Below are 10,391 nucleotides of genomic sequence, written 5' to 3'. Positions count from 1 at the left end.
AATGACATCTTTCTCTTAATTAAAATTTTAATATAAGAGGCAAGTTTTAAGTTAGAGAGCAGCTTTGTTTAGCAGTAAGACTGCAGAAACCCGAGTTTTTGAGAAAATGTGTTGCGGTTCTTTAATGGATGTAAAAAATGAGGTCTGCAGATGCTGGAGATCACAGTTGAAAATGCGTTGCTGGTTAAAGCACAGCAGGTCAGGCAGCATCCAAGGAATAGGAAATTCGACGTTTCGGGCATAAGCCCTTCATCATTCCAGCAACGCATTTTCAACTTTACTGGATGTACTCTGGGTTTAAAGGGTGTGCATTGGCTAAGGCACAGAAACGGCTTTTAGTATTGTTATATTTGAAAGGGTTCAGAAAAGATTTACAAGAATGTTGCCAGGGTTGAAGGGTTTGACCTGTAAGCTAGGGCATTTTTTTCCCTGGAGCATTGGAGGATAAGGGGTGACCTTTATCGAGGTTTATACAATCATGAGGGGCACGTTTGGGTTAAGATCTTTTTCCCAGGGTAGGAGAATCCAAAACTAAAGGGTATAGGTTATAGATAAGCGAGGAAAGATTTAAATGGGACATGAGGGGCAACATCTTCATGCAGAGGGTAGTGTGAATTTGGAATGAGTTATCAGAGGGAGTGGTGGAGGCTGGTATATTTCTAACAATTAGAACGCATCTGGGTGGGTACATGATTGGAAAGGGTTTGGAATGGGAGAAAGTGAGGACTGCAGTTGCTGGAGATCAGAGTCGAGAGTGGTGCTGGAAAAGCACAGCAGGTCCAGCAGCATTTGAGGAGCAGGAGAATCAACATTTCGGGCAAGAGGCCTTCATCAGGAATGGGTTTAAAATGGGCCAAACGCAAGTTAGTTCAGTTTTGGCAAGTTAGTTCAGTTTTCGATATCTGTTCGGCATTGATTAGTTAGACTGCAGGGTCTGTTTCCTTACTGTATAACTCTATAACTTGGCTTCCTGTTTTGGGAGTGGGCTTCCTGAATTTTTCCAGGCTGCAAAGCTTAACATTATTCAAGGGCTAGGCTGCTCAACAATCTTTGGTATGGGCCCATACACGGTCATTCCTGATGAAGGGTTGATGCCCGATAGGTCGACCTTCCTACTCCTCAGATGCTGCCTGACCTGCTGTGCTTTTCCAGCACCACACTCTCAACTCACCTTCAACATCGGCAGTCCTCACTTTCTCCATACACAATCCAGACCTGATTCAGTGCATGCGTAGAGACAACTACAAGATAGCAGCAGCCAACACCACCACAGCATTTTAAAAACATGGAAAGAGGCCCTCTAGCACCTGTCTACTTTAGTTCTATTTTCTAACACTTGGCCCTCGGCTTGTATATAATGGCACTTGCTGTGATCATCTAAATACTACTTCATTGTTACGGTGTTTCAGCCTTTCCCACCCTTTCAGTCAGTGAGTTCTGGATGCCCACTTTAGATATTCACACCAAGGTTCCTCTGACCAACTGTATTTCCTGTGCTCCTACAATTCATCACCTATTCCATTGCCTCGCTCGTACTGCCCAAATGCATCACCTCTCAGTTTTCTGGACTAAATTCCATTTGCCATTATTCTGCCCATCTGACAAGCCTGACCATATTGCACTACAATAAGGCTTTCTTCGTAGTTCTTATTTCCTACATCATGTCTAGATAATTAATATACACTAAAATTAGCAAGCGACCCACCACCAAACCCTGTGGTGAATCACTGGAAACAGGTTTGTAATCACAAAACAACCTTTGACAGTCACCTCCTGGCATAAACCAAGTTGGATTCAATTTTCTGAATTGCCCTGGATTCCATGTGCTCTTAGCTTTTGGACCAGTCTGTCATGCAAGACCTTGCCAAAAGCCTTACCAAAGTCTATTTCGTCTATATCTACATCTATCAGAACCACATTAACGGTCCTCTAAACCTCTGACACATTCCCTGTGTCCAGAGAGGACATGAATATGTCCCTATCCACCAGAACCTACTTCTTTTATCTCATCTCTTTTTTTGTCTTTCCCTTGTCCAGTATCTTTCAAAAACTCATTGCCATTTTTTTGGACTATGAGTAAAGTATTCAATTGTCTGAACCTGTTCCAGAATTCAAGTATCCCAACGTGTATTTGTCTAATGGCTTTTCCCTGTGGTCCAAATTTTGGAGGGCTGAACAGCACACAGCAGGATCTCATAAGCACTGGAGAAGAATCACAAATGGTATCTTTACAAGAATTTCCAGATTCAATGGCAAGAAAGGCAGTCCAAAGCTGTATCCTCTCCCAAGCCAACATGTTTACCTTGGAGGTATCAGATCCACTCGACAGATCATGTATCTCATATGCCTGAAACCAAACGCTTGAAGCAACTGCTCTACTCAACTCTGTTGCAGCAGGTGACTCCAGGATGGCTATAGAAATTGTACTAGAGGTTCCTCAAAGCATTCCTGAAAAGGTCATACATACCAACCAGCTTATGTGGCAATCAGACGGCATGTGCAGCAAGCAGGCAGCCATGTCTTAAAATGTTAAGGAGGTAGTACTCACTGAAGTCCATGGAGATACCGGCCAGTCGGGGGTTCTGTCAGAGGAAGTGAAGAGCAGCCTCCCATACTAGTCCAAGGGACAGGCTACAGTCAGGCACCTGGTCAGGACATTGACAATAAGGGAATTCATCTCTCTACAGTTGGGGAGTGAGTCATGGCCAATCTAAAACAAAAACACATTTCTGGAAAGGCTCAGCAGGTCTGGCATCCGTGGAGTTAAAGGTTTGGGTCCAGTGACCCTCAGAACTCAGAAATGGTCAGTCCATTGGCTTGTAGCACCATGTCCAGGTGTAGCCCAACAATAAACATGTGAGGATCTGGACAATCTTACCTGGGGCTCTCCAGTTATGTCAGTCAAGGATGTGGGCCACAGTCAGTCCATTCAGTTCATCTACAGAAACTAAGGATGAGGGGTGAGGCAATTGTAGCTATTGTTATGGCACTGAACCTTGGCAGATTTCCAACAGGGATGGGGACACAGATTTGTGCAAGGGTGCAGTACAATTGTGAAAGGGACAGCAAGGGGGGTAAAATGGTAAAACATGACTCTCAGAAGAGTGTAACAGTCAACGGGGTGCTTTGGCTTCAAATAGTGAGAGTGGGCCAATAACATTGCAATGCAGGAGCCAGGATTCACTCTTTGTAGGGGGTGAGGACTGAATGTCAGGCTCTCCTCCATCTATACCTCTCTGTCCTGGTAATGACTGCCTTCTGTTAGAAGCAAAAAGATAGAGGGAATGTGTGGGATGATAGTGTGTGGCACAGCTGTTAATGCTGGTGCGTGTGGTGAAAAGATGGTGAGGTGTTCCAAGGGACTAAGGAGGCAGCACAGAAGGTACAGTTATTGGCATGTGGAGCAAGTGAGTGAGAAGTTGGCGGCTCAGTGGTTAGCAACGCTGTCCCTCAATGCCAGGGACCAAGGTTCGATTCCTGCCTTGGGTGACTTGACTATAAGTCATTTGAACATTTTCCCTCGGTGTGGGTTTCCTCCAGGTGCTCTAGTTTCCTCCCATACTCCAAAGATATGCGGATAAGGTGGATTGGCTATGATAAATATGAAGATAAGGGTTGGGTCTGGGTGGGATGCTGTTCTGAGGGTTGGTGCAAACTCAATGGGCCAAATGTCCTCTTTCTGCACTGTAAGAATTCTAAGTGTCGTATTCAGTGGAGTAGCAGAAATAGATTTTATTTCATGAGGCAATAGCACCAATACTGGAGAGAAGAATTGAATATTAAAGGTCATTTTAATTGTAAACGGATGGACAGAGGAAAAAAAAGTTTGTTTTAATTCACCTGTATGACATATGCATTCCTGACTGGGCCAGCATTTATTGTCCCTCCCTAGGTGCCTTTGAGAAGTTGGATGTAAGCTGCCTTCTTGAACTGCTATAGTTCGTGAAATGCCATGCCATTGGGGAGGGAATTCCAGAATTTGAATCCAATGACAGTGAAAGAATCTCAATATATTTCCAAATCAGGATGATAAGTGACTTGGAGGGGAAATTACAGGTGGTGGTGTTCCCACGCATCTGCTGCCCATGTCTATATAGGGCAGTGGTCGTGAGTTTGGAACGGTTTGTCTAAACATCATTGCTGAATTTCTGCTGTGCATTTGTAAATGGTGGATAATGCTGCTATTGGTGGAGGGAATAGTGGCAATCGTGTTGGCAGCTTTGGCTTGGATGGTGTCAAGCTACTTGAGTGTTGCTTGAGCTGCACTCATCCGGACAAATGGGGACTGTTCCATTACACTCTTGACTTGTGCCTTATAGATGAGGGACAGGCTTTGGGGAGTCAAGAGTTGAGTTACTTGCCGCGGTATTCCTAGCCTCTGACCTGCTTTTGTAGCTACTGTATTTAGATGGCAAGTCCAGTTCAGTGTCTCATCAATGGTAACACTGAGGATGTTGATAGTGAGGGATTCAGTGATGATAACACATTGAATATCAAGGGTAGAGTGATTAGACTGTTTCTTATTGGAAATGGACATTTTCTGTCATTTGTGTGGTGCAAATAGAGTCACACAGCTTGGAAACAGACCCTTCAGTCCAACTAGTCCACACCAACCATGTTCTTAAACTAAACTCATCCCACCTGCGTCCATTTGGCCTATATCCCTTCAGACCTTTTTTATTCATGTACTTACTTAAATGTCTTTTAAATGTTGTAACTGTGCCCACCTCCTCTGCAAGTTCATTCCTCACACAAATCACAAGTTGCTCATGTCTTTTTTAGTTCTTTCTCCTCTCACCTTAAAAATATGCCCCCAGTTTTGAAATCCCCAACCCAAGGGAAAAGACATCTACCATTCACCTTGTCTATATCCCTCATGATTTTTTAAACCTCTATAAGATCATCCCTACACGCCAGTGGAAAAATGTCCTGGTGTATCTAGCATCTTTATAATCCAAACCTGGCAATATCCTGGTAAATCTCTTCTAAATCTTCTACAGTTTAATAATATCCTTCCTATAACCGGGGGAACAGAACTGGCCACAGTACTCCAGAAAAGGCCTCACCATCCTCAACATAACGTCCAAACTCCAATATTCAAAGGTCTGAGCAATAAAGGCAAGTATCCTTAACACCTTCTGTACCACCCTGGCCCCATGTGAGTTAATTGAAGTGTAGACTTCATGTAGTTTGCAGCTCCCTAAGAGGAGCCACCAATGTGACACTTAGCTACACAGTTCAGAATTAAAAAATATATAATTCCACAGGTTCATCATCCTCTGAGTAAAGAAATTTCTCCTCAACTCAGTCCAAAAGGTCTACTGTGTATCCTGAGAGCATGACCCCTTGTTCTGCACCCTTAGCTTGAGGAAAATAGGGATATTCCACCAACCACCACAATCTGACCCTGCACTCCTAATATAGCTATCAGTGACTCAGTCTTGAAGGAGGCGGATAATGTTCCCTGCACAACCTCTGGACATGCTTACATTGACAGCAAGGTGGCAAAGATAGTTGTCAGAGCATGCTTTGCATTTGCCAAGAAACTGGGGATAAAAACAAGGTTGAATTTGTGTTGCTGGTTAAAGCACAGCAGGTTAGGCAGCATCCAAGGAACAGGAAATTCGACGTTTCGGGCCAGAGCCCTTCATCAAGAATGAGGAGAGTGTGCCAGGCAGGCTAAGATAAAAGGTAGGGAGGAGGGACTTGGGGGAGGGGCGATGGAGATGTGATAGGTGGAAGGAGGTCAAGGTGAGGGTGATAGGCCGGGGTGGGGTGGGGGCGGAGAGGTCAGGAAGAGGATTGCAGGTTAGGAGGGCGGTGCTGAGTTCGAGGTAATCGACTGAGACAAGGTGGGGGGAGGGGAAATGAGGAAACTGGAGAAATCTGAGTTCATCCCTTGTGGTTGGAGGGTTCCCAGGTGGAAGATGAGGCGCTCTTCCTCCAGCCGTCGTGTTGTTATGTTCTGCCGATGGAGGAGTCCAAGGACCTGCATGTCCTTGGTGGAGTGGGAGGGAAAGTTAAAGTGTTGAGTCTCGGGGTAGTTGGGTTGGTTGGTCCGGGCGTCCCAGAGGTGTTCCCTGAAGCGTTCCGCAAGTAGGCGGCCCGTCTCCCCAATATAGAGGAGGCCACATCGGGTGCAGCGGATGCAATAGACGATGTGTGTGGAGGTGCAGGTGAATTTGTGGCGGATATGGAAGGATCCCTTGGGGCCTTGGAGAGAAGTAAGGGAGGAGGTGTGGGCGCAAGTTTTGCATTACCTGCGGTTGCAGGGGAAGGTGCCGGGAGTGGAGGTTGGGTTGGTGGGGGGTGTGGACCTGACGAGGGAGTTGCGAAGGGAGTGGTCTTTGCGGAACACTGATAGGGGAGGGGAGGGAAATATAGCATTCTATTCTTTGCCTTAGCATTTAATAATGCTTATATAGGTGGTGAAAGCAATTAATGACTTCAAAGGAAATTTAGATGGTCATTCGAGGGAAAAAAATCTTTCAGGAACAAATGGTCAAGTGGTCTTTAGTTGGCATAGCTCTTATGACTTGAATTTCCATCAAGATGGGCTGAGCAGGAGACCTTCAAAAATGGAGTTTGGAGACAATTCTGGGATTCCTGTCCCAATTCCCATTTAAGGGAATTTTCACCAGTCCAGTATAATATTGCGACCAACCAATTTGTACACAAAACCGAAACATCGATTTCGCTGCTCCTTGGATGCTGCCTGAACTGCTATGCTCTTTCTTCCAGCACCACTAATCCAGAATCTGGTGTTTTCCAACTCTAATGCAAAGGTACAAATTTTGACCTCTCCCTACAATCTGTCCTCAATAACTCCAAAATTTTGATAGAATCAGGTCTGTCCTGTTGGGAGGCATGGTTCATGACTTCCTGGAGAAGGACTCCTAGCTCTGAGTCAGGAAGTGAACAAACACACCCAATTCAAAGATACTAATCTAACAAGGTTTACATTCCTCTCTACAACTATTTTCAGCACTTTCTGATAAGTACATCCATTCTTGCAGCTTACCCAACCGTTAATGATGAGGCCCTCTGGAAGAAAGCAAGATGCATCGACGTCTGCCTCTATCTATCCTATGCCAGCTTAATTACACCCATTTGGGTTTTAGAGGGGTTGGAGTTAGAATGTGGGCTCAGACAGTTTGGGGCATATGGCAACTGTATCAACAGAAATCGTTGAAACAAATGGAAAGACATCTGTGTTTTCCAAAAAAATGTTTGTGGTACTCAGTAAATGTAATTTTGGCTACCTAACCATTGCTTTATATTTGAATTATGCACCTACTATCTTACTATATCAAATACAAATTTCAAAATAGGTTTCAAACAATTATAGAGGAGAAAGTGAGGTCTGCAGATGCTGGAGATCAGAGCTGAAAATGTGTTGCTGGAAAAGCGCAGCAGGTCAGGCATCATCCAAGGAACAGAAAATTCGACGTTTCGGGCATTCCTGATGAAGGGCTCATGCCCGAAACGTCGAATTTCCTGTTCCTTGGATGCTGCCTGACCTGCTGCGCTTTTCCAGCAACACATTTTCAGCTTCAAACAATTATATTTTGAATACAATGATGTTGCTATATATGTTGAGAACTAAGTTTGGGTCTTCATTTCCTCCAACATACTTATGTTGGAGCAGATATTTCTGAGAGACAAATAAAATAGCCATCATTCCAAATATCTTTAAATATCATGCTGCTTATCTTTATTTTTACATTTTATTTCTTAATTCAAGGAATTATTTCAACTCACTGACAATTATATTGTTTCAATACCCTTTTTAGTCCAAAAAACTCCAATGTTTTATTCAACTTTCTTACAATGTTTAAAGGTGAAGATTTAATGTTGTGTAAAGGAAATTCTGAGCAATGAAATATTGCTCAAATTGAGAAGCCATTATTTTTTGAATAATTTATAAGAGTCTGTAAACACAAAGCTTTTGTGTTGGGATTTATAAGCTTCTCTTAACAGAATGGTAATTGCTGCAAAGATTTATGGTGACTGCAGCAGATTCCTTAGTGAAAAAGAATTTCAATTTTCAATTTTAACTACCAGAATGGAGAGTCAAAACCTGCTGTCACTTAACATTTTCATGCTTATATGTCTGTAAACACTTAACTTTAATTGCAGCAGTTAGTTTTAACCTCAGCTAGCAAGCTCTGTACTGAACTTCAAGACCCCAGATCCGTTTTTTTTGGTGGGTGTATAATCCAAACCTCCTCTTACTGACAAATTGATCTGCAGTGTGAAGCTACACCTACATTCATTCCATATTGATATTTTAGTATTTAAAGGGATATCTCACTTGCATTGTAGAGGAAGAAACTTTTACAAACATAATATAGAAGCAAAAAGATTAATTCAGTTTTATTTTATTTTCACACTTTATTTTCTTTCATGAAGACTAGATCATTATAGGGCATAATTTCAAAGGTACTGGCAATAAATGCTGCATCTCTTCATGGGTTACTCTCAGTGTGAATGCTGAGAGTTATGCTGTTTGCCAGATCATCATAATTCAGCCAATTGTGCTTTGCTACATACAGTATTCATAAACATTTTCTTTCCAGCAGGTTTCACTGTGTATTGATCAGAAGCAGGAACATTAGCTGTTTTTTTGGTAAATTACCAATCCTTTACCTCAAACACCAGGACATGTAAGAGAAGTTAAGTGCCCCTATTATTATCTTGGTCTCAACATTCTGATATGCATGGTTTGAGTGCATCTTAATGTTTCCATATTAAGGGAGACATGCTTTTCCTTAGATCTCTGAAGCATCTCCAATATAGTCAATTTCCTATGGGCTGTTTGATCTCATTTCAATGAAAGGAATTAAGCAACAACATCTTTGCACCTAATATCATTCTCTTCAACAGCCACTTTGGCACCTCACTCACCTCTGAGCTAAACCTCTGCTATTCTCTCTATCTCAAAATTGTCAACTTCCATTTCCAGAACACTGCCACTTCAGAGATAAAAATCGCATAACCACCTGATGAAGGAGCAGCGCTCCAAAAGCTAGTGCTTCCAAATGAACCTGTTGGACCATCACCTGGTGTTATGTGATTTTTAACATTGTACAGCCCATTCCAACACCAGCGTTTCCAAATCATGACTGCCACTTCACTTTCTGCTTCATCCCCTCTCTTGCTGAAACCTGCCTTTAACAGTCTGAATTCAATTATTCTAAAATCTTCTTCATAGTTCTCTACCCTCCATTAACTTAAGTCATCCAAAAAATTGGTTGTCCATATCCACCATCATATTCACCCATTTTCTCTTGTCATTCACATACACTATTCTCTCAGATCCCAATGCTCCATATTGAAAATTCTTATTCTTGTGTTTAAATTGCTCATGACCTCTTCATTACTCTATCTTTGTAAACTTCTCCAGGGCTACACCCCTTTCCACTTTGAACTCTTTTTTTTCATCCTCTTGTACATTCCTTCCTTATCATCTTACTGTGAGCAACCATGCCTTTAGCGACCAATAAACCTGAATTTCCTTTCTCAACCTCTGCCCATTAACTGTGCCTTCTTCCTTTGACGTTCTTTTGAATCTAACGTCCTTGTTTTTGTGTGAACAATGGAATGCATTTAAAAATATCATGCAGCATAAAATGCAAATAAAAAAGGTTTATTGGCTGACCAATGTCTTAGTCCCTGGATGAATGTTGAGCCAGAAAGACCAGAAAGACTGGGAAGTCCAACCTCTCATCTATGATTAGCTCCAGCATTAGAACTGTAATTGTCATCCTACAGATAGTCCTCAGCATTACTGAGCCAGCAAGAAGCCAGTTCAAACAGGGTTCCCACGACCATACTCAATCCAGAAATGGAGGGTATACATGTGTTGTAATTATGCAAGGAACGGGTAAGATTCAACTTTGATACCCCCCACCCCCACCCCCCTTGGTTAATTAGCATTTTAAAGAATGACTGACATTTGTGGAACAACATCCCTAAATAAAGTATCATCCCAAGAAGACTTAGTTGTGAAAGATGAAATTATAAAAATATAAACCAGGTCGAAAGCTTCTGTTCCATATCCACACACAGGAAACTGGTTTCCTCAGGAAGTGGAGGGAGAATTTGTGAAGTAAATACAAGATCCACAAAGCTGAGCAGTGAATAAGCTTCACTTACTTTATTGGTTTTCTAACACCTCATGATAAAGTCTAATAATGTGCCTGAAAAACTGAAATATAAGCTGCAGTTTGTTGAAAATTCAACATTGTTTCTGAAAAGCAACAAATCTAATCCATTCTTGTCATTAAAATGAGCTGTTGTTATCAAATCCTCATCCTGTGTTCTTGTGAGTTATTGAAAGTTATGGCTTGCCTAAGACATTTTATATTTCACATTTATGCTTGTCAGGA

This window comes from Hemiscyllium ocellatum, chromosome 5 (genome assembly GCF_020745735.1).
Source record: "Hemiscyllium ocellatum isolate sHemOce1 chromosome 5, sHemOce1.pat.X.cur, whole genome shotgun sequence".
In the NCBI taxonomy this organism is placed as follows: domain Eukaryota; kingdom Metazoa; phylum Chordata; class Chondrichthyes; order Orectolobiformes; family Hemiscylliidae; genus Hemiscyllium; species Hemiscyllium ocellatum.
Note: the sequence above shows the minus strand (reverse complement) of the source record.